The 25692-nt window shown below is 35.1% G+C and overlaps 1 long non-coding RNA gene across 3 annotated transcripts; it reads left to right on the top strand.

Moving 5' to 3' along the window:
• The first annotated feature begins 1830 nt into the window (after positions 1–1830).
• Positions 1831–4160, top strand: LOC131657113 (uncharacterized). Of its 3 annotated transcripts, XR_009300489.1 has the most exons (5): positions 1831–2046; positions 2923–3049; positions 3274–3528; positions 3616–3676; positions 3757–4160. It is a non-coding gene; the product is annotated as an uncharacterized LOC131657113 (long non-coding RNA). The 3 variants fall into 3 exon arrangements; XR_009300487.1 differs by having other exon boundaries at positions 3616–4160; XR_009300488.1 differs by lacking the exon at positions 1831–2046 and adding an exon at positions 2102–2509 and having other exon boundaries at positions 3616–4160.
• Positions 4161–25692: the final 21532 nt, after the last annotated feature.

Raw genomic sequence — 25692 nt, forward strand, 5'->3', positions numbered from 1 at the left:
TCAATTTAGTACTTGTATTTTCATAAAATGATGTGGAAAAGAATTTGCAATACTAGTTATCTATGTGAATGACATACATAGTATTGGAACTCCTGAAGAGCTTCCAAAAGCTATAAATTCCTTAAAGAAAGAGTTTTAGATGAAGGACCTAGGAAAATTAAAAATTATGTCTAGGATTACAAATTGAGAATTTGGACAATGGAATATTTGTACATCAAGAAGATTATATAGAAAAGTGTTGAAACACTTATATATGGACAAATCTCATTTGTTGTTTACTCCAATGATTGTTATATCATTAGATGTAGAGAAAGATCCTTTCAGTCCTCAAGAAAATGATTACAAAAATTGTTTGGTCCTTAAGTACCATATCTTAGTGCAATTGGAGCACTAATGTATTTTGCTAATTATACACGTCTCGATATATCGTTTGTGGTCAATCTATTACGAAGATACAATTATTCGCCTACATGAAGACATTTGAACGGAGTCAAACATATACTTTGTTATCTTAGAGATGTTGGTTACTTGTCAGATTCTCACAAGGGTAGATCTGAAAGAGATTATTTGTTTAGATGTGATGGTACAACCATTTCATGGCGATCTATGGAACAACTCATGGCAACAACTTCATCAAATCCTGCATAACTATTAGCACTCCATGAAGTCACTTCCAAGAAGAAATTTTAAGCAACTACTACAAATAATATCGTCTCACATGTAAATGTCTGCATGAGGGGGAGAAATACATATGTTTTGCACTCTTTTTCCCTTCACCATGGTTTTGTCCCACTGGGTTTTCCTGGTAAGGTTTTTAACGAGGCAATTCACATTTAAAGGATATTGTACTCTTTTTCCTTCACTAGAATTTTTCCCACTGGGTTTTCTCTAGTAAGGTTTTAACGAGGCATATCCTCAATGAACATCCAAGGGGGAGTGTTATGAATAATAGTAAATAGATGTGGATGTTCATTTTCCCCAATCTTTCTATATTCCTTAACTCCTATAATTTAAGTTCCTAACTTTTGTGTATTCCTTGAGTTAATGGTTGTTATTGGTCATGTACTATAAATATGGATCATATTACAATGTAAATGGTACTTTTTTTGGAAGAAGATAATACAATATTGCTTTCTCTCTTCTCTTTCTCTCCTTCGTGTATCATTCATCTCTATATTGATTTGGTAATTTTCATAACAGAAAACCTGTAATCCATTACGCAAACTATTTCATAATTTTTATAACTTTTTTTATGATATTCCTACTAACTGATAACTACTACTAACTGAAAATGAAAATGAAAGACTTGTTATTTCATAATTTTTTTTATGGTATTCAGGTCTCTTAGTTATTAGGTAATTGATAACTACTACTACATAAAAAAAAAATATCTTCAAATAATTTAGATTACCCACTACCACTTAAACTAGCTTAAGTTATGTTAATTAAAATAAAATTGATTTTAAGAATTGAATTGATTTTAAAAAGTTGGTATTCCTTTAAAATAAATAAACTAATTTAAGTGAAAAATTGGTTTAAAAAGTTAATTCAAAGTAAATAAAATTAATTTTAAATATTGAATTGGTTTTGAGAGAAACCGGTTTAAAACTAGTTTTTTTTAAAATTGGTTTTTTTGTGAGAAACCGGTTTAAAACCGAGCCGATCCACATATAAACCAGTTTTAAAAAATAAACCGGTTTTATGAAAACGGTTTTAAGATCCAAACCAAACCATATATATGGTTCAATTTGGTTTGGTTTTTGATCCATGCACACCCCTAATCTCAACCTCACTTCCCGTTCTAGTCTTCCGAAACTAACTTAACTTTGTAACCCAAGCCAAGCCTATGACCTAATTCCCAAATTACAGAAAGTTGAAGCATGGATTCAAGCAATTGACAACGATTCAAGCAATATATCACTTATGAGCATCAGAGCCAGCTATAACATACACGATTAAACGAGAAATACGCGTAAAAGAACCTGATCGGAATTTTGAATATTCCGGCGCGGCGGTGAAGGCGAATCTTCCGGTGAACTCGAACTGGTGAGTATCTCTTGTTCCTTCTCTTCTCTGTTCCGTCTTGTTCCCCCTCTTCTTGTTTTACTCTTTCTTCATCGTGATTCGATTTCCGTTGTTGATGCGAGATTGAGGGATTGAAGGTGAAGGCTTAGCTCTGTTGTAGCAGAGTTTCAGAGGTTGAATCTCTGCTCAACAATGGAGGTGAGCGTATAGTGATGGTGAGGGTGAAGGTTCAGGATGAAGAATGGGGGAGAGAAAGTGGAGAAGGAATGGAGAGAGGGTTGAAGACGATGAATGAAGTGGGTGAAAAATGGTCGAGCGGTTGATGAGAGTTGTGATATATGAAGATTGAGAAAGGGTGATTGTGTGAAATGGCGTGGAGAGCTGAAACTAAGGGAGAAGGTGGTTTAAATAAGTGAGTTGAGAATTCAGTTGAGGGAGGAGTTGTTAGAACCCTTGGATCTGAAGTTGGTTATGAGGATGAAAGGTGAGGATTGAGTCACTTATTGTTAGCTCCAAATTCTATTTTTTCGGTTATCCGTTAGGAATTAGGTGGTTATGACAGTTATATGGTTGGTTACTTGGCAGTTACATTAGTTGAAAGTTTGTTACGGAATGGTTTTTTTATTCTGTTACTCTGTTATGATAGTTAGCTTAGGTGGAAAAATCGGTTATGAATTGAACTTATAGTGAACTAGTAGTGTATGTGTTGAATGATGATGTGTGAATTGAGATTGACTAATTTGCTTGGCTATGTATGTGTGCAAGGTTGATTGTGTATGGCTGGATTATCTTAGTATTTGCAGGGGCTCTGTTTGGTAGCTTGAAGTATGAAGGTGTATATGGTTCTGACCATTTTTTTTTTTGTATTTTTGTTACTTCTTTATCGTGTCGTTGCAGAATTGATGGCGAATAGAGATTACTTGTTGAAGGACTAATGGGATAATGTTGTGACTCGGTGTTGTTGTTCTCGTGTGCGAAGGTGATACGAAGATCTGGTGTTTGTAGTGTTCAGGTTGCGCGTGAGGTATATGACTCTTGATCCATTTACACTTGCACTGTACCTGTTTTATTTCCTTGACGCAGTATGTATCAAAAAGCGCTGAATACATAGCCGTCTTTCCTGCAGTCTAAACAAGTGAAAGCAGCATCTTAATTTAAGTATATCTCATGGTGCATATGTATTTTCCTTTGACTGCACTTGACTAAATGATTCATTGTTATCTGTTCTGATGCATTTCTTTGTTGCAGATTGATTGAGGATCTGTGTTGGTTTATGGCCATCGATGTGGGTTGGATTGCAGGCATAATCTAGAAGTGAACCAAACCTCAAGTCTCGATGTGATTCGGGACATGTGCTGATGTAATGGATTCTGAAACTGGATGAATTGTATTGGAGGGACGTGATTTCGAAATGTCTGAATAAATCTGAATGTGTATGCCATACTAATTTTGTGAACCTTGCTGGAACATATTGCTAACAGGTCTGTAACATATTGGCACAAGGTAATGTCTTCAATTTTGAAACTGTTTTGGGACAGATTTTGTTTATAATCTTATTGAATGATCTTTACTTGAAGTGTGGAATTGCAGGGCATAAATTGTATGTGCAGGTCTGAAATTGTTGTTGAAATATGATGCAGGATTGGCCATGGTAATCTTCTTCTGTTAATATTCCAGCACTTGACTCATCCTCGCCTCATTCCGACAACTAATCTGAACCTTCAATCACAGGTTGATCGGCTTGAGTTTTGGTAGAGTCTCTTATCAAACATCCGATTCTTCCTTTCGAAGCTTCGGCAAATTCAAAGAATCGCCGCCCGTCAACCGAAACCTAGAAGTCAAATATGTGATGATCAAGCCTAGAACCAGTAATACCAATATTCAAGTCACCCTCTTCTGTTGTAAACTCAAACTCAGCAGCAACCACATTTGAGTCAACATTATCATCAATTTTGGGAGATTTGTTCAATTTGTTTACAACGGGATTCTGTTTGTAAAAAATAAAGTATTATTTTTGTACAGCATGATGTAGATTTGGAATTGTAATGCTGCTGGGATGTGAGGTGTTGTATTGTAATGGACAGTGCTTTGAAATGCATTTGCAAGTAACTTGAATTTTGTAATTGAAAATTTAAAAAGGGATGTTGACTTTGTGTAATTTCCTTTTTGTGTAACTTTCTCCTGCGTAGTGGACCAATTCCCTCCATTGGTTGTTTGATTCCAATTCAAATCTCCACTTGCACTCTTGCATCAATAGAAATCCCAAAATAGTCTAAAGATGTTGGTAAAAAAGTCAATTCTTTAGGGTTGACTATGACCACAGGTCAAAGCTCTTGTCAAATTACCTTATTCTCAATAATGATCCAATATACATTATCTTCCCCCATTCTTAAATGAATCTTGATACCAGTGACCTGAAATCTAAGTAATCATGGACAGAACACCTTGATTGAAGAGTTTCTTAATGAGAGTGAGAGCTTCAAAGTAATATAATAAACCTAGCTCTTCACGCTCCTTGATCCCAATGGCAAATTATTGATTAATGAAACGAAAAGCATGAGCCAGTTATAAATAAAAATTGGGTGGGCAAATTTTGGGGTGCAACACTAGGTCTCTATAGGAAGTGATGAATTTATCGGTGAAACACTTTGTCATACCCCAAAATTTACCCACCATATTTTAAAATAAATTGGCGCAGGCACTGAGATCTCCAATTGTTCAAAGTGGTACAAGAAGCAATCACATCTATCCTTCTTCTAAGCCAGGTTCGCCTAAATTAGGGTTGCCATGTAATCAAGGGAAATTGAACCTCTAAGGATTCAATTGGACTTCTAAGCCCATAAATTAATTTCTAATTATTTTATGGTTTTTCTTTAATTGTTTTTGATTTTATTCATTTAAAATCAAATTAAATCAAAGTAAATCATAATTAAATAGAAAGAGATGGTATAAACCATTCTTCCAATATTTAATCAGTCTAATATTAATTATGTGAGCCAAGGAATCATGGAAGGAGATTGAAAAAAGTGAACCAAAATAGAAAGATTTTGTTCATATTTACAAATCAAATTTCTCCATCCAAATGAAATGATTCTTTCCCAAACTATAACCCTAAATGTCTCCCCTATATATTCAGAATACATTCAGCCCTTGAGGAGGAAAAAAATTGAGAAAAGAGGCTGGCCTCAAAAGACACGTTCTGAGTTTCAAAAAACTTCATAAAACTAGGGGACGAAAAAGGGGAAGCAAGGACTAGGTTTGCAAGAGAGCAAAGTTTTCAAAGGAAGTTGGAAAAATTGTGTCGAAAATTCAAGAGAGTTTTAGAGCAAGCCACTCATCCCAATCCACTTCTAATGTGTTAAAGAGAAAGAACACATTCATAACTAAGGTTCATATTGCTTGGAATGCATGTCCCATGTTTAACATATTCATTCATGTTTTGTGAAATTTGTATTGCATTTATCCTTGTGTTTTAATGTAATTTGTTCATGTGTATGAGTTCCTGGGGACATTTAGAGGAGATTTGGATTGTTGAAACAAAGCTTTCACGTATGAAACAAGTTTCACCATGGTTAGGGTTTCAAAGACTTGAGCTTTCGTTCTCCTACCTATGAGCTGTTTCAGGTAAAAAAGAACAGTTGATTTACAAAAGTATTAATCTAGGATACACACAACTGTACGAAATTATAAGAAAGTTTACACACGGTGGACTACTAACAACAATAACAAAAACAAATGAAACCATACAAAAATATCCAACCATATATAAGTCTTTTCCCACACTTAAAATACCAACATGCATCCACAAGAAGAAGAGTTGTAGCTTTTGTAGACAACACCAAAATCAAATTTGCAAACAATAAACAATAACACCAATTAACATCAGCAGACAACACCAAAGTCAAGAAACTCAAACCAGAAGGGATGAGTAAAGAAACACCAAAATCACTGTTGAAGCTATCTTCTCCATGCTCACCTCACCAATTTGTTGGGAATTCAATGCCAAGAACAAAGTATTAAACAAGGGATGAATAAAGAACAAGGAAGAAGAAGAACACAAGAATAAGTTATAACTGCTATTCTTTTACTTTCTCTTTAAATCAAGATTACAAGTTTTCAAGAATAACAAATTACCTCTCTCACCCTAAATTAGGATTTGCAGTGTGCAATGATGAGAGACTAGTATGTTATTTATAATAAAACCTAACATACTAACTAATGGACTTTTTCCATAAGGCTCATTACACAAGTTAACTTAATAAACAAACCAACTTAACAAAATAGGGTTTAAACACTAAAACCTATTTGAACATGCTAACTCTAGCATCTTTGACACCAGAATGTGAACAGCTGTCATACCCCAATGGTTCAAGATTCAAGGATTAACCTAAGGCACACTCTCCTAAACAAGGGCTTACTAAACTAGGGTTTTGATTTCTTCAAAGGAAATTGATGGGTCAAGATCTCCAATGGATTTCATATGGCTTATGATGTTTCAAACTATCTCTATGGCAAAATACAAGCTTCAATTCCAAGGATTGCTCAGTCAATTGCTCAGAAAGTCAACAGTCGACTGATTAGACCTAAAAGTCAACTATGGTCAAAGTACAGTCAAAATTACTAAACTACTGTTTTCATCAACAATGTGTTGCATACATACATCATTCATAATTAATCATTACACAAATACACACCATGCATCATGACATTGCATGCTTCTAACTCTGTTTTTCAGGTAAGTTCCGAAGCGGACGAATATCATCAATCAACTTATCAACTCTAACAATCAAAGTTTCTTCTCCAAAAGCAATCTAGACGAATATTCGTTCTGATAATCATTCCTATCAAACTCTCATCACATTAGTCCCCTGAAAGTGAAATATCACATTAGTCCCCTGGTAATGATATGTTACATCAGTCCCCTGGCAGTAACCAAAACCTACTCATATCATGTTAGTCCCTTGACGATGATATACAACTACCACTTATTACATTGGTCTCCAAGCAGTATTAAGTTATCTCCTTATCATATTAGTCCCCTGGCAATGATATCTACATCAGTCCCTTGGAAGTAATCAAAATTTTTCCAAGATCTAATCCAGTTACTATGAACAATGCTGACACGATCAACATTCAAAAGATCTAATTCTATCATCACGAACAGTGTAGACACGACGATCTTCCAAGATCTAATTCAGTTACTACGAACGGTGCTGACACGATCAACCTTCAAAGATCTAATTCTATCATTACAAACGGCGTAGACACGATCATCTTCCAAGATCTAATTCAGTTACTACGAACGGTTTTGACACGATCAACCTTCAAAGATCTAATTCTATCATCACGGACGGTGTAGACACGATCATCTTCCAAGATCTAATTCAGTTACTACGAACGGTTCTGACATGATCAACCTTCAAAGATCTAATTCTATCATCACGGACGGTGTAGACACGATCATCTTCCAAGATCAAATTCAGTTACTACGAACGGTACTGACACGATCGACCTTTAAAGATCTAATTCTATCATCACAAACAGTGTAGACACGATCATCTTTCCAAGATCTAATTCAGTTACTACGAACAGCGCTGACACGATCGACATTCAAAGATCTAATTCGGTCACCACGAACCGTACCGACACGGTCAAAGAATGAGACAGACTTAATCATGACACTCAATTTAAAAAAAACTCGACAATGGAGTCACGACAATGGAGTCATGACAATTGAGCCACGACAATTGAATCACGACAATGGAGTCACGACAATGGAGTCACGACAATGGAGTCACGACAATGGAGTCACGACAATGAAGTCACGACAATGAAGTCACAACGATGGAGTCACGACAATAGAGTCACATATCTACTCCCAACATCCAGATGGCATCTATAAGCCCATCCTCGATAACCTTCTGCCAACATCCGGATGGCATCTTTAAGCCCATCTCTGGCAAAAAGTCCCTATCTCAGCAGGGGCAAATTCCTGGGTATTCTAGTGTTCAATCCTCTCCCCCCTTCAGATTTCGACAGGCACACACGCCAATCTACATCCTCAGGTATAAGAAGATTAAACAGGGGCAGTTGTCATACCTCAAAATTTGCCCATCTCATTTTACTTTTCAATCTCAGACAAAGGTTCAAGATTCAAGGATTAACCTAAGGCACACTCTCCTAAACAAGGGCTTACTAAACTAGGGTTTTAATTTCCTCAAAGGAAATGGATGGGTCAAGATCTCCAATGGATATCATATGGCTTATGATGTTTCAAGCTATCTCTATGGAAAATTACAAGCTTCAATTCCAAGGATTGCTCAGTCAATTGCTCAGAAAGTCAACAGTCGACTGATTTGACTTAAAAGTCAATTGTGGTCAAAGTACAGTCAAAATTCCTGATTTTTGGTCAACATCCTCATTTTGAATTATCATTCATCATTTGATCAAGGATTGATCATGATTCATCAAGGAAAGTTCAAAAATCAACAAAACTCAAAGTTTCTAAATTAGGGTTTATTGGACAAAAAGTCAATTGAACTTTGACCAGCCATAACTTTCACATGGAACATCATAAATTTTCCATCCAAAGCTTATTTTGAAGGAAATTGAATTCTCTAAAACTTTGTCACTCACAGGCCAAGTCTAAAAATGCTTCATTTGAGATATATGGATCAAAAGGTTATAGGTCATTTTTGAAAGTCAACAAAAACACCTTTTGGGTCAAAGCTCATAACTTGAACATGGTAAACTCAATTGAGATGAAACCAAACAGAGGTTTTAGAGGACATTTTAAGCTTTCTAAAATGATCAATAACACCTTCATAGGGTTAAAATTGAGAGAGATACGCATTGATAAAGTTGAGAAATTTTAGGAAAGTGCATGAAGTACAAAGTGAAGAATTTTGATCTTTTAAACCCATGGGCCTAAATTTTGGTCTTGGAACATGATCTTAAGCTTATCCCACGTCCATATGCCCATTCCATTATTTTTATTATTATTATTTCTTTAAATTTGGATTTTATTCATTTAAAACCCAAATTAAATCAAATAAAATAGTGAAATAATGAATTAAGTCATGAGACTTTGTTTTGGATCATATGAGAGCCCAAGAAATACCTAGAGACCAATTGGATTTCGTTGGTGAGGAGATTGGATCTTTATTTTATTTATTTTTGATTTTTATAAATCAAGGAAAAATAAAATAAATATCAAATTGGCACATGATTTAATTCTTTCAATCAAATATCCTCCTTAGGGCTCAAGTCAATCATATAAACTTGATTGGAAAGAAATTTGAACAAAAATAGGAAGATTGGAAGAAATTATAAATCAAATCTTTTTCAATATTTCTTTTACCAATCATCCTCTTTTTTGTTTCAAATCTTTACCCTAAATACATCTATATATATTCACAATACCTCATGCACAAGGGTTCACGAAATACTTGCCTCAAGAACCCTAGAAATTTTCTCCAAAAAAAATTCAAGAATAGGTGCAAATTCGAAATCTTACTTCCAGCCATTATCAGGTTCAAATGATCACTCCAATATCTGCCTGAGGTGATTCTGATTAGGTATGAACTAGCGCGTAGCCCCATATCACGTAAATGTCATAGCATGTTCGTTCATGTCCATTCAAATTTATGGCTTTTCGTGTTTCATTCCATTGTGTTTCAATAAGATTTGATGCTTTCAATGTGTTTGTAGTGATGTTTAGAACAGGTAAGACGTATAATATGAGAGCCTCGAGCTCTAAACCAGGATACACCATGGCTAGGGCACAAGCATTCTTTGCTTCGCTTTCATAGATACAGGCCTCTACGGTCCAAACCGAGGCCACCACTAGGTTCGCAGACCTCAAATTAGGGGGTTAGGGTTATTTGTTCGCATTTATATTTGACGTTTTGCAGGTTCAAGATTTGTGGTAACGAAAAGCTTCGGATTCGTAAAATCCGCAGGAAATTCTACAACAATTTCCATGACTGAATCCGCAGGTAAATTGAAAGAGAAGATGAACAGTGCTGGGTGGACTCCTTGACCGCACGTTATCCAATGGCTATTGGCTGGTCAAGATTGTATCTCCTCTCTCCTCCACGCGCGTGAATGGCATTGGCTGGGCAAAGAATCAGTTTCCTCTCCCTTCACGCTATTGGTCCATCTATGGCAACAGGGGACCCACGATTGACTCAGTTTTTGGCTTTTCCTTTTTTTTAGTTCATGTTTCTTATTTTATTTATTTTGAGTACTGTATTAACAACTAATTGAAACAGCAGGAATGGTAAAAGAATGACGCAACAGTGAGTCTAGGGACGGGGGTTCGAATCCCACGCACGTCCATCCAATTTTTAACAAAATCTTTATTTGTGTTTGTTCCCTGATCCTGTGCCACACGCCTACGCATGGCCACCGTACGCCCTCACCTCTCCACCACCAGATCACATCCTAAGCAGATCCAACACCCACGAATAAGGAGGCGTACCATACACCCTCATCAATGCTCCACACTAGATCAGTACCAGGTTCTTCCTATTTTTTCTTTTAAATTTTGTTTATATATCTTTTTAACAAAACCAATTTTTCTTTTTTAGTAAGAAACATAATTTAGTTTTTTTAGCTTTTTTAGTAAATTACTAATTTCATATAATATTTAAAATTAATTTAATTTAATTAAACTAGGATTTTTATGCTAATTTGTTTTTTAGGTTTTTAAACCTGATTTATTTTAGGCTAACTATTTTAATTTTTAGGTTTATAATATTTAACCTTGTTTTTATTTTTAGGCTTGTTAAAATTAATTATAATCATACTTTTAGGTTTTCTCTTAACCTGTAAGATTTAAGATTTATCACCATGAACATCACAAATTGTTTTTAAATATTGAATTTTTTCATTACCGCAAATTTCTCTTCTCATCTCATATTCCATTGATTGTCGCATGTGCCTTTATTATATTTTGCCTAATTTTGTATCTGCCCCAAAGCCTGTAATGGCTTATTGTATTCCTTCTATATTTTGCCTCTATTTCCCTGCAGGTGTTTATTGTAATAGTTTAGGTTTATGATTCTTGCCTTTAATTTTCCCGCCCACAGGTGTTTATTGTAATAGCGTAGGACTTTATATTTTCTGCCTTTTAATTTCTGTATGATATTAACTGCGTGGTTAGTAATCCTATGAAGTGCAAGATAATTAATCGAATGTAGCTAACATTATTTACAAGATAAATCTTTGAATTTAACCACATGATTGTGCCACACACACAACTTTAGGGTTACCCCTTATGTTGCCTTATTACCGTTGCCTTGTTGCCTTACGAATTATGCCTTTAAAATAGTCAAGTCCCTCGATTCCGAGGACACCTAAAGAAAATGTTGCCCTCAGTTCATTCATCATCAATTTTGTCCCTCGATGTTGCCTCGGTAAAATGATGATTTGTCCCCATTGCTAAGGTATCCTCGCCTGTTGCCTAAAAGATTAAATGACTATTTATATCCTTCCCTTAGACTACCTGCCTTCTTTATGGCAGGGTCAGTCTTATGGCGAACGATAACTTCGATGACCCTTTACATCCAATAAAAGGACTTCATACCCTCCTATGGTATGGATAGCCCTGAAAAGCTAAAAGAACAAATTTTAAAACTTAGGGTAGTTGCTACTAATTGCTTGCTCTAAAATTCAAATTACTTTTCACACCTCCTTTTCAAAACAATTTCCAAAAGGCTACGTTTATTTACAAGCTAAAGTCCTTACTCAAAAATATTTTCTAAACACACACGACACTTCAAACATTTCAAAAAATTCAAACAAGTGAGCTAAGCAATTAAGAGCCCATGGATAACCATGGATACAAAGGTTGTTTACACCTTCCCTTTGTATAACTTACCCCCCGAACTCAAAATCTTTTTTAAAAGGTCTTTTTCTGTTCTTTTAGGCTTTCTATATATTGGATAAAATTAAAGTCGATGGCGACTCTTGCTCACCGCAACATTGCTTGCTTAAATATAAAAAGCCAGTTCACTGTATTACAACAACCTTCGACTTCATGCTTAATCCTATCGAACCAAGAAGCTGCCCTTCGACCATACTAGAGTTTGATCCAATATCTCATAACAATATATAATTATTCTTTGAAAATTCAAATTAAGTTGCAAAATGCAAAGTAAATTACAAAGTAAAGTTATTTTTATTACCTGCATCCAAGACTCGATTATATTGGCAAAGACAATATCCAACATATGTTTCATCACATAGTACCTACAATCATTAGAGTTATTTTGTTGCCTTGTCTATAAATGAATAACATAATTAGTGAATACTTATCATAAAATTAAATATATAATTATAATTTACATCACAGTTACATTGGTATGAAGCCATGTATCCTTTTTTCTATTGCCATTTGCCATTTGATGAACCCCAAACGCACTAATTCAGAAAAAAAATCATTTAAAGCCACATAAAATATGAAATTAATTTTGTAACAATTTATGTATATATATGATATATAATATATATTATAATAAAATTCACATAAAAGATAAACTTACTTTGTAATAAATTTCTTCGTGATTTCATCAATTTCCCGATGAAGTGAACAAAAGACGACCACAATATTGTCTCTCGCACACATGACTATTAATTGCCAATATTGTTTGTACGTGTGTGTGGAAACACAAAAGTCAAATAAAATATCTAATCAAAATTAAAAAATAGAAAACATAATTTCATAAAAAATTACCCATGAATAAGTGGTAGTAAGTGACAGACTCTGTTTTTCTTCTGTAACTTATCTTGTATGTATTTTTTAACACCTGCTTGAGATTTTGTCACATTATCAACATATATACACATCGCAGGGTCCACAATTCCATATACTTCTGATGTGGAATTATCAATACATACATGATGAATATGCCTGCATAATTTTAAAATAAACATTATATTCAAAGTGACGAGAGATATAAAATATTAATAGATATTGACAGTAATAAAAAAATAAAATGTACTTACGTGCACCAAACTTACAGAGTAGACATGTCAAGCCAATGAAAATCCACCAACAACTCTCTGATACACTTAGCTGACATAAAAAAATTAGCGGCAGATTAACAATGACTTACTTCCATTTCCAAGTGTCTGTCAACCATTTTCACAACCATTAGTAACAATCTCTGAACATCGTCAACTTCCACGTCTTTTGTGCTTCCTTTTGCAGGTGAACAACTTCCTTTTCCGCTTCCTTCGACAACTTCCATTTTTTTAATGCATTTATTATTATCCGTGTTTTGCGATAAACCTATAGACTTAAGTGTCTCCATATTAGATTGTTGCAACGCCTTATGCTCTTCAACCAACTTTTGATCAAAATTAGCTATAAGTATTGCTTCTAATTTAGATGAAAGTTGTTCAAGTTATTCATTTACATCTATATGTTGTCCTTGACGTGAAGACGACCTTCCAAAGTAAGTGCTTTGTTTATGGTGTTTTGCAACACCACGAACACGACAGTCATGCTCAAATGTTCCAATGACTGCTGTTAAGATATTGACTGCTGTCGCGCACGAATCAAAAATGAGTATTTTTGAAAACTGTAGTCAACGGTAACGACAAGTTGAGTATCGTATCACAAGAATTCTTATTTTGATATTAACTAATAGAAATATAATTTGGGGTTTATGATTTTAGAACGATTTATGAACAATAGAGCAAATAAGTGATTAAAATAAGTGATTATAAAATAAGTTGAAATGACAATTTGCTTATTTGGTTCCTATCTATCATTGATTATTGTAATTCCAACCTCCTAGGCGGATTATCTATTCCTATTCGATTATAATATCCATTGACAAGCGCAATTGATCGTATAAGTTGTACGTTCCTATTACCCGAATTAAGAAAACGGGATTAAGTTTCATGAATTAAGCAAACATAAATTAAACGGACACGATAACGAATTAAGCAAACGATAACGTGACTATAGTTAGGATCATACACCCAATCGAGTTAAATCAATATAGTCTATGCAAATTGAATTAAGCAAACAATAGACATAAATTAATATTGAAAGGAATAAAACTGAATTATAATTATAATAACCTCAAGGACAGAACCTGAATACAGCAAATTGTCTCGAACGAATTAGTTCCCCATGGAATTCGTACAAGCTTGCCTCATAATTTTGTGAATAGTAAAAACGTAACAATGAACAGTAGCGGACAGGCCTAACTATATGGAAGAAACAAGGAATTCCTGTTATAACCCAACTGGGTCAAAAACATTAAAAACCCGACCCAATAACCGTTCCAAAACTAATTGATTCTAAGCTGCAAATTCGAACGAAATTCTTGTAATTATGCACTCAGAATCTGACTTTGAACCAGCATGAAAGTTGTAGCTCTTTCTCTTAGCTTTCCGAAGATTATTAGAACGCGTTAAACGGATTTCTTTAGCTCCAGTTATGATCATTTTAGTGTAGACTACTAATGCTGAAAATAAAGTGCGAAAATCAAATAACAATTAAAATAAACCGAGTTCCAAAAGCATTATAAAATAGAAAAATAAACAAACCAAACTATATAAATGCCTAAGTACAAACATAAAGGAACATGCATGAAAATGCACTAATCAAATTCTCCCACACTTGAACTTTTGCACTCCGAGCAAAATAAAATAAAAACTCAAGAAACACAAAAGCTACAGATACTCATTCCATGCTACAAACATTTCTTCAGTTAAGATAGCATTGATAGGTACTAATCTTGCATACTAAGGATATTGAAAGAAAACTACTCCGCAATTGTGCAGTAATACGTCTCCTACATATACAAATCAATCTTAATCATGTTACTATGCCTAAGCCTAACTTACTCATCCTTCTCCCTTTCATTCCGGTGCAATCACATTAAGCCTGTTATCTCCACACACTCATAGTAAGGCTACCAGTTAGTGACTCTGATCCTTTTTGCATGGGGTTATGGTACCTAAGTGGTATAACGCTGTGCTTACCCAATTGTAGTTGTGAGGGATCTGTTAGAACATAGTTTAGTTCTAATCATAATTTAGTGTTTTGATGATAACAAGCAAACAAATTTTGTATAAAGCAAACATGGTACTCTAATCATACGCTTCCTGTAACATCTGCATTTTTCCTTAAATTAATTTAATTAGAATTTAAATTATTTATTGGAATTAATTGGCATTTCTTTGAAAATTATGGAAAATAAGAGAATTGGGCCAGTGTGACAATTAGTAAAGGGGAGATGTTAATTAGTGGGACTTTTACTAAGTTATGCTATTTTTCATAAAATAAAGGAAATTGGGAGAAGAGGAGTTAGAAAGCAAAAGAGGAGAAGACTGAAACATGTAAAAGAGCAGAGAAAGAGGAGAATAGAGAAAGAGGAAGAATCAAGAACTTGGCTAAGGTAAGGGGGGACTCTTCTGGTTAACCTCTATTATCGGGTCGTAGGCGTTAGGATTGAAATCGTATACTATTGATTCGATAGAGAATATATTCTAGGTTGGGGTTTTGGTATTTAGGTTCAATTTTTGTGAACTTTGTGTGAGTACTTGTTGGTAATAATGGTTGATGTTAAAAGTGTTGTTTGATTGATGATATAACTCATATTGCATGTGAAATTCCTATGTTTTTCGTGTACAATCGTAATGGTTCGATTGGGGGATGTTTGGGGGGATTTAAGATGCTGAAAACTGATTTTTGGGTTGCAGGTACGAGGTAATCGGTTACCGAAAGGGGTGTAACCGATTACCCATAGTAAAAACAGCAAATTTGGGATTTTGAACTTCAGTAACCGATTACTGGTGTTTGGGTAATCGGTTACCTCTGTACGTTTTTGAAAAAATACTTGTTTTTGTAAAACTCATATCTTTTGAACCGTAACTCCGTTGGGGTCCCCGTTCGAAGCGTTAGAAAGCTAACGGAATGCTCTTTATGATTAAAATAAATTAATTAGCACTAGATAATTTAATTATTATGTGATTTTGAAAATGACATGTAACTGTATTTGTGTATGTCGTGGATTAATGTTATTTAAGAATAACATGTATGGGTACTGTGTATTATGCGCTAATTGTGATACATGGAATTGATGAATGATAATTTCTATGTATTATTGTGATTGTTGTATGATGAGATGTAACGACACAAGCTATGTTTAAAACAAGATTTATATGATGATTGTTTGTTGGTATGATGAAGCTTATGAGATAGTTTTGTGATGATGTGAGTATGATGTGAATATCTTGTCTGTTAGACGGATGGCGTACTGTTGACATATATGATGAAATGTGACAATATAAGATGTTGTTTTGAAAAACATTATTATGTGATGATTATTGAGAATTTGATGATGATGATGATGGTATGAGTATGTTATATATGTTGCATTCATTCATATTCATTGATGATGCTGTATCCATGATGATGTGTTGGATCAGTGAAGGGCATGATTCCCATTGTGTGGTATCTGTGCTAGCAGAGCCGTATCTTGATGAGGTTGGATCGGTCATGGGTTATTCCCATTTGATGATGTTGGTACCACATGCATAGTGTCAGTTGCATTCATATGCATGCTTTTATAACACGATTGGATGTCTTCCAGTGTTATAAATATTGATGATGTGTTGGTTGTTTATGATGATGAAACTTGCCTGAATATATGTTGATGTTGGGTGAATATTATACTGTTGATGTTCTATCGTTTATGAACTGATAACATTGTTTAATTGTGAATGAGACTCACCCTTACTGTTGTCATTTTCAGATTGAGGATAGCGGTTGTTCGACTCGGTGAGGATTGACTCATGAGTCAGTTATTTAGTTAGCGTCAGGTGTCATGCTCTGATAGTAATAACACTGGGGACGCGATGTTTAGAGTTTATGTTTTATAACTCTGGTTATGTTTTGATGTTTGAAGGATTAGCTTTAAAGATGTTAAACTTAATCCGTTTGATTTAATTTCCGCTGTGTTGACATGAATTGTTTTAATTAATGATAATTGCCTCAGTGAATGCATGACATGACTGAACGATGTTTTAATTTATTTTGAATTGTGGCACCCTTATTTTCATGTACTCTGAATAAATTTATTTAATTGCCACGGGGTTTAGAAGGGTGTTACAATAGTGGTATCAGAGCAGGTCGGTTCGTCCGGCCAATTATCGAGTCAGCTGAGTTGCGCGACAGTTGTATACTGTCGGCGTTTTATCCCTTGGTACACGACATGTGAGTGAATCATTGTCGGTACTTGGTTGTTTTGTTGCACGTGTTGGATTGAAACAATTGGGGGAGAAGCTTCACTTCTCGATTATGCATCGGTTGTAAGATGATTGGTTCAGTAGACTGTTGTTGGCAACAGTGCAAACGTTGTTGGAGTTGTTGTTTCCCGAATCGAAGGTGACTTGAAATTAAGACTTGGCTGGTAATTAAGTTGGAGCATCTTGAAGGAGGATGATTAGATGTAATTGATGATTATTTATAGGAGAGGGAAATTAGAAAGTTGCAATGTATCAGCTCTGCTGGTGGACTGCAAAGTTGTCAGTTGAGTAGCCTTACGTCTTGGAAGAGGTTCAGTTGCAAGTTTGCAAAGAAGATTGGGGTCGTAATATTTTAGAAATCGCAATTCGGCGATGGGATATGTTGCTTAAGTTATAAGAATGTTTGGAAGCGAAGAGGTATGATAAGGAGCTGCATAGAATGTGATTGATTTGAAGAGGATGAGTTTCGGAGTGGAATTTCCGCAAGCAAAACGCAGGAAAGTTGCTGAATCGTTATGAAACATCGAAAATTCATAACTGGAGTTCTGGACATCCGATTTGAGCTCCGTTTGTAGCGACGGAAATCTAGCAATATGAACTTTGTTATAAAAATGGTTGCAGCAGCTATAACATATTTAATTGTGACAGGATGGTATTGAAAAGAGGTGGAGTTACAGTTACACTTATCCTTAGAACTAGACTTGTTCGTTGATACCGCACGAGACGTCAGTGTCAGAGTTGAGCGGATTGAAGGAATAATTAAAAGGTTTGTTGAGAAGCAATTTTAGGAATTAAATGTACCATTAGAGGAGTTATGGAGATATCGGATAGAGTGTCGCTGCATAATGTCGATGTTGCATTTTGGATGACGTTGGAAAATTTATATCTTGAGTTCCGAGTGTCGGATTAATGTGCCATTTGAACCTAAGAGAGATTATGTTCTACCCTATGGGAGATTTATAAATACAATAGAGTGATCCTATGAGGAGATATTCTGAAGTCGGTTTAGGAAGCGTGAAACTTGTTGAATAGGAATGGTTACTACCGCGATTGTTTGAAACAAAGTTGAGTAGAACATGTTGTTGATGAATAAGTTGAAGAGATGTTCAGTCATAAAGATGATTTGAGTACCGATGGATTTTAGTGAGAAGTGAATTAGTAGTAAAGGTGGAATAAACTTTAGAACTCTTGGAGTCGTGTTTGTGATGCCAAAGTAACGATAGGTATAAAAGAATAATTGTAGAGAATTTCTAACACCTATTGATGTGAGGAAGACTTTGTTGAGATTTCGAGTGGAATGATATTTGGGCGCGAAAGATGTCATGGAATTTGGAGTAAAACCACGAGTTATGAATGTTTTATACCGTGTTGAGTAGGAAGTCTTTAGTGAATTGTTGGATAATGACGATGTTAATGAGTTTGAGTGCAAACTCGGAAAGGACACTATTATGTAGTAACGACAGTTTATGCTTAAATATGGTTGTCGGCTATCTACTGACAAATTGAGGACTTGATCACCCTTAATCTCTTGTTGATAGTAGACGGAATCATAGGGATGGGATGAAATTGTTTGTTACCTTAATGGTATAAGATGTGGTGAATGCTAAGCCATGAGAATAATCACTCACCATGTTGTGTGAACTTATGAAGAAATGAATGTGAAAGAGTGCGACATATTGGACGATGACTTAAGATAGGTAATCGGAGTCGCACAACGAAAGTGTGATGTGGAGTAGTGTTATGGGTACTACTAGAGGACAGTGAGGAATTAATGTGTAGGAAGCCTACGTAGAGAATATGAATTGATCTATATGTTGGATTTAGAATCTAGTGGATGTAAGGATGTCGTGCCGGAAGATTAGGACTCTTTTGAATAATTTCCGAGATGATGAGTATGTTATTGTGGTTGTACGTAGTTAACGAGTATGTATTCGGCGAAGTGAAGACGATGAGTTGATACTATATGATGCTATAATGATTTTGTGTTGTTGTAAAGCGCTATTGTAGATTTCCAGATATAATGAAGAATTATACTTTAGGAAGGATGAAGTTGATTTAATTCTTAGAGAAGAGTCAGACTCAGTTTGAGCTATTTTGTAAGCAATGGTATATTGAGGCAGATGAGTGTAATTATAACTACTTGTGTGTACTCGTTCCGATGGTTGGAATGTTTTAATAGATGTAGTAACTCATGAATTTATTTTTGAGTGCGTGCAAATATTGCTAAGTGGTAAATTAGTACCATGTATGGTAAAGAAGGATTTTAAACGAATGAGTAAAGAGAGTCGGAATTGGGTAAAACTCAGAAATCTAATTGGTAATGATGGTTGTAACGAGTAACTAGAGTAGTGCAGCGAAAGCGGAATATAACGGGTTGGATAATTGCTGGCGTGACTTGAGAAGAGTCAGATAGTGGAAATTAAATGGTATAGGGATATGCTTATTGAGTTTCTTGAAGGAAGCAGTTGGTGAAAAGTGTAAGTATTATTTTATTGTTCAGACGGGAAGGTATGTTTAAGGATGGTACGTTCGGTAGATGGAATGCATTACTGCAGTTCGATCGGGTGTAATCATGCTATGGATAAGGAATGATATTGTACAGATGTGTGTAGCGGAAATCTATATTAGTGTTGAGTGACGACCTTGTTGACAGATGCAGATAAGTTAATGTCATGATGACAGTGCTATTAAGTAATGGGATATTGAGAAGGGCGAATAGGATTGTGGAAAGATCCTTGTCCTAAATGAGGTTTTTATCTCGCTTTCTAGGATGGGATCCTAGTGCGTATGTATAATTTCTATGATGGAGAGGTTAAAGAAATACTACACATCTTGCGGACGTGGACGTTGGGTTCTCTTTCGGTTTGAAAATGAATTTGATTTCGAGATGGTAAGATGAAGGATAGTGTACAACTATGAGTACGTGTTTGGTTGACTATTCATGTCTTATTCAGTCATTGGGCGTATTGTGTGGGTTGTACCTCAATTACTCCATTGTTGTTAACCTTTTGGAGGGATAACGAGTGGTACACCTTTGGAGGGTCATATGTAACGTAAGAGTTGAGATTGAATGCATGAGACATGCTTTATGTTGGTTACGTCAGATGAATTTTGAGGATCGACTAGGGAAATGTTACCTGGGAACTGGAGAGTCAGATGAAGGACTCCTATCTGGAAATTTTCACTTGAGGTATGTTTTCGAGGACGAAAACTCTTTTAGTGGGGGAGAGTTGTAACATCTGTATTTTTCTTTAAATTAATTTAATTAGAATTTAAATTATTTATTGGAATTAATTGGGATTTCTTTGAAAATTATGGAAAATAAGAGAATTGGGCCAATGTGACAATTAGTAAAGGGGAGATGTTAATTAGTGGGACTTTTACTAAGTTATGCTATTTTTCATAAAATAAAGGAAATTGGGAGAAGAGAAGTTAGAAAGCAAAAAAGGAGAAGACTGAAACACGTAAAAGAGCAGAGAAAGAGGAGAATAGAGAAAGAGGAAGAATCAAGAACTTGGCTAAGGTAAGGGGGGTCTCTTCTAGTTAACCTCTATTATCGGGTCGTAGGCGTTAGGATTGAAATCGTATACTATTGATTCGATAGAGAATATGTTCTAGGTTGGGGTTTTGGTATTTAGGTTCAATTTTTGTGAACTTTGTGTGAGTACTTGTTGGTAATAATTGTTGATGTTAAAAGTGTTGTTTGAATGATGATATAACTCATATTGCATGTGAAATTCCTATGTTTTTCGTGTACAATCGTAATGGTTCGGTTGGGGGATGTTTGGGGGGATTTAAGATGCTGAAAACTGATTTTTGGGTTGCAGGTACGAGGTAATCGGTTACCGAAAGGGGTGTAACCGATTACCCATAGTAAAAACAGCAAATTTTGGATTTTGAACTTCAGTAACCGATTACTGGTGTTTCGGTAATCGGTTACCGCTGTACGTTTTTGAAAAAATACTTGTTTTTGTAAAACTCATATCTTTTGAACCGTAACTCCGTTTGGGTCCCCGTTCGAAGCGTTAGAAAGCTAACGGAATGCTCTTTATGATTAAAATAAATTAATTAGCACTAGATAATTTAATTATTATGTGATTTTGAAAATGACATGTAACTGTATTTGTGTATGTCGTGGATTAATGTTATTTAAGAATAACATGTATGGGTATTGTGTATTATGCGCTAATTGTGATACATGGAATTGATGAATGATAATTTCTATGTATTATTGTGATTGTTATATGATGAGATGTAACGACACAAGCTATGTTTAAAACATGATTTATATGATGATTGTTTGTTGGTATGATGAAGCTTATGAGATAGTTTTGTGATGATGTGAGTATGATGTGAATATCTTGTCTGTTAGACATATGGCGTACTGTTGACATATATGATGAAATGTGACAATATAAGATTTTGTTTTGAAAAACATTATTATGTGATGATTGTTGAGAATTTGATGATGATGATGATGGTATGATTATGTTATATATGTTGCATTCATTCATATTCATTGATGATGCTGTATCCATGATGATATGTTGGATAAGTGAAGGGCATGATTCCCATTGTGTGGAATCTGTGCTAGTAGGGTCGTATCTTGATGAGGTTGGATCGGTCATGGGTTATTCCCATTTGATGATTTTGGTACCACATGCATAGTGTCAGTTGCATTCATATGCATGATTTTATAACATGATTGGATGTTTTCAAGTGTTATAAATATTGATGATGTGTTGGTTGTTTATGATGATGAAACTTGCCTGAATATATGTTGATGTTGGGTGAATATTATACTGTTGATGTTCTATCGTTTATGAACTGATAACATTGTTTAATTGTGAATGAGACTCACCCTTACTGTTGTCATTTTCAGATTGAGGATAGCGGCTGTTCGACTCGGTGAGGATTATCTCATGAGTCAGTTATTTAGTTAGCGTCAGGTGTCATGCTCTGATAATTGTAACACTGGGGACGCGATGTTTAGAGTTTATGTTTTATAACTCTGGTTATGTTTTGATGTTTGAAGGATTAGTTTTAAAGATGTTAAACTTAATCCGTTTGATTTAATTTCCGCTGTGTTGACATGAATTGTTTTAATTAATGATAATTGCCTCAGTGAATGCATGACATGACTGAACGATGTTTTAATTTATTTTGAATTGTGGCACCCTTATTTTCATGTACTCTGAAGGGTGTTACACTTCCAATTTCCAAAGATGTATCCGCACCAGCAATCAGAACTTGGTACTCAATGAAAAGCTGAAATGCAACTCAAAGTCATAAGAAACATATATAAGCACCAGCAATCAGAACTCAATGAAAAGCTGAAATGCAACTCAAAGTCATAAGCAACATATATCAGCACCAGGAATCAGATCTCAATAAACAGCTGAAATGAAACTCAAAGTCATAAGCAACATATATCAGCAGCAGCAATCAAAACTTAGAAAGCTGTTGAAATGCAACTCAAGTCATAAGGCAACTTCTGACACTACACAAAATGCTGCAAACATATCCACAATAGAAGTTGAAGAGCAAGGCTGAACAAAAGATCATAAGGAATGATTCAAGAACAATATCTCTGGAAGCAACTTCTGATACTACATTAAAATCCACAACAGAAGTTAAGTTGAATATAAGATCATAAGGATAATGCCTTTAAAAACACAATCATTAGCAAAATGGCTGCAACACTACAAAAGCACAATTTCCAAGACTGATTGAAAAAGCTATCCACATGCAAACCCTTGGAAAAAAAAAGCAAATACAACACGCAAACCATTTAAAGCCGCCTTCAAGTGTTAAAGACAACGGTCGAGAATTCTGAAGCTATATATATTCATGATCGTTTGAAGAGCAAAAAGATAAAAAAAAACACACAAGAACACTGCAACTCTGAAATCTCATCAAGTGTGAAGAACAAACTCTCTGAAGCAAATACTTTCATATCCATTTTTTCCGAGTTCATTACTTTGTACTTAAACTTAGTGAAATATCACAGTGGTGATTATAGCTTGTTAGAAGCATCTCTCTACACTATCATCAAAAGTTACGTTGTAATGAAAGTCCTTGAGAGACCAGTTGGGTCAGAAGTCTCAAGAAGTCCAGGAATAGTTGTGTCTTAGAAGATAGTTAGTCACACACAATTGGTTTGTGCAGGATTGTTAGTCACCAGCAGTTTGGCTCGTGCAAGTTTAATCAAGTTTGATTATAGTGGATTAACTCCCCATTGAGAGAGGCAAATCACTCTGTTGAGGGTGGACTAGAGGTAACCTTATTGAGAAGGCAAACTAGGATAAAAATAATTACGTTCTTAGTGCTCTTCATTCAAATCGTTTTAAAGAACCACTTATTCAACCCACCCCACTTCTAAGTTTTTTCTCAACCTTCAATTGGCATCAGAGCGCCTGGTTCTGGGTACAAGCACTTAACCGTGTCAGAAAAAGATCCAGAAGGAAAACACTATGGCGAATGATTTAAACAACAATGGCTACACCAAACCTCCTGTGTTCGATGGAGAAAGATTTGAATATTGGAAAGATAGGATTGAGAGTTTCTTTCTAGGACAGGATCCTGACCTATGCGATATTGTGATAGATGGTTACAATCATCCAGAAGAAGTAGGTGTAAAGATAGCAAGGAAGAGCATGACAGATAAACAAAAGAAAGAATTCAAAAGTCATCACAAAGCCAAAACTATCTTGCTAAGTGCTATCTCACAGGCAGAATATGAAAAAATCACCAACAGAGATACAACACATGATATATTTGAATCACTCAAGATGACTCATGAAGGAAATGCTCAAGTCAAAGAAATAAAAGATCTTTCTTTAATCCAAAAGTATGAAGCCTTCAAGATGGAAGAAGACGAGACCACTGAAGCCATGTTCTCAAGGTTTCAGACCTTAACTACTGGTCTAAGAGTTCTTAACAAGGGATACACAAAAGCTGATCATGTAAAGAAAATAATCAGAAGTCTTCCAAGAAGATGGGGGCCAATGGTTACTGCGTTCAAAGTCGCAAAGAATATTGACGAAGTTTCTCTTGAATAGCTTATTAGTGCATTAAGAAGTCATGAGATTGAGCTCGATGCAAATGAGTCTCAAAAGAAAGGTAAGACTATAGCTCTTAAATCTGTTAAAAAATTTGAAACTAACATTTTACAGGATAAGGAAGAATGTTCAAGTGAATCCGGATCAGAGGTAGAAGATGAGCTGTCCCTTCTCTCCAAAAGAATAAATCAACTGTGGAAGAACAAGAATAGGAAGTTCAAAAACTTTAGAAGACCAGAATACAAAGGAGAATCCACTGAATACAGAAGGTCTAATAGAAGAGGCAGTGTATGCTATGAATGCAATGAACCAGGACACTTCAAAAGTCACTATCCCAAACTGCAAAAAGAAAGGCGTAAGAAAAGGTTTGAAAGAAAGAAAAGTCTGATGGCTACCTGGGATGACTGTGAATCATCTGAAGATGAAAACAACTCAGATGATGAACATGCCAACATAGCATTCATGGCCGCTACTGGAAGTAACTCATATTCAGAAGCATAAACAAATGAGGTATTTTATGAATTTACTAGCGAAGAACTTGAAGAAAGTTTATTAGAACTTCTAGAAAGTCACAATAGATTAAGAGAAAAACTTAAAAGGCTAAAGAATGACTCACTAGTTGAAACCAGAAAGCTTAAACAAGAAAATACTGAGCTTAAAAGTAACAATATACCACTCGTACAAGAACTGGAAACACAAAAAATCCTCAAATCAGATAGTACTTTAAATTCTGACATTCTGAAAGAATATGATAATAGCTTTCAAAAGTTTCTTACTAAAAGTATCAATAGAAGTAAAATAGCCTCCATGATTTATGGTGTAAGTAGACACTATCAAACAAGAATTGGCTATAAGGGTAAAGAAGCATATCGACCTAAACTAGTTGATGACATGAAAATTGAATACAAGCCACTGCACAGACATTTTAACTATGGTCACACTCATGATATTAAATAGACATCCTACTATGAGAATTATTGTGCTAGACCTAAGCTAAAACAAAGCTTCAGGCACACTGACATCAAAGGACCCAAGAAGATATGGGTACCTAAGGAGAAAATGATCTATGTTGCAGATGTCTTTAACAGTGAAGTTAAAACACCAGTCATGGTACTTGGACTCTGGATGCTCGCGTCACATGACGGGAAGAAGGTCTATGTTCCAAAGCTTGGAACTTAAATCTGGAGGAGAAGTCAGGTTTGGAGGAAACCAAAAGGGAAAGATCATTGGATCAAGAACTATTGGTAATGGTGTCATACCCCAATTTTTGACCTAAGATACCACCTCATATCATTTGCATATGCATCATTTGCATCTCTAACAAAATTGCATA

The sequence above is a fragment of the Vicia villosa genome, linkage group LG3 (assembly GCF_029867415.1).
Source record: "Vicia villosa cultivar HV-30 ecotype Madison, WI linkage group LG3, Vvil1.0, whole genome shotgun sequence".
NCBI lineage: Eukaryota > Viridiplantae > Streptophyta > Magnoliopsida > Fabales > Fabaceae > Vicia > Vicia villosa.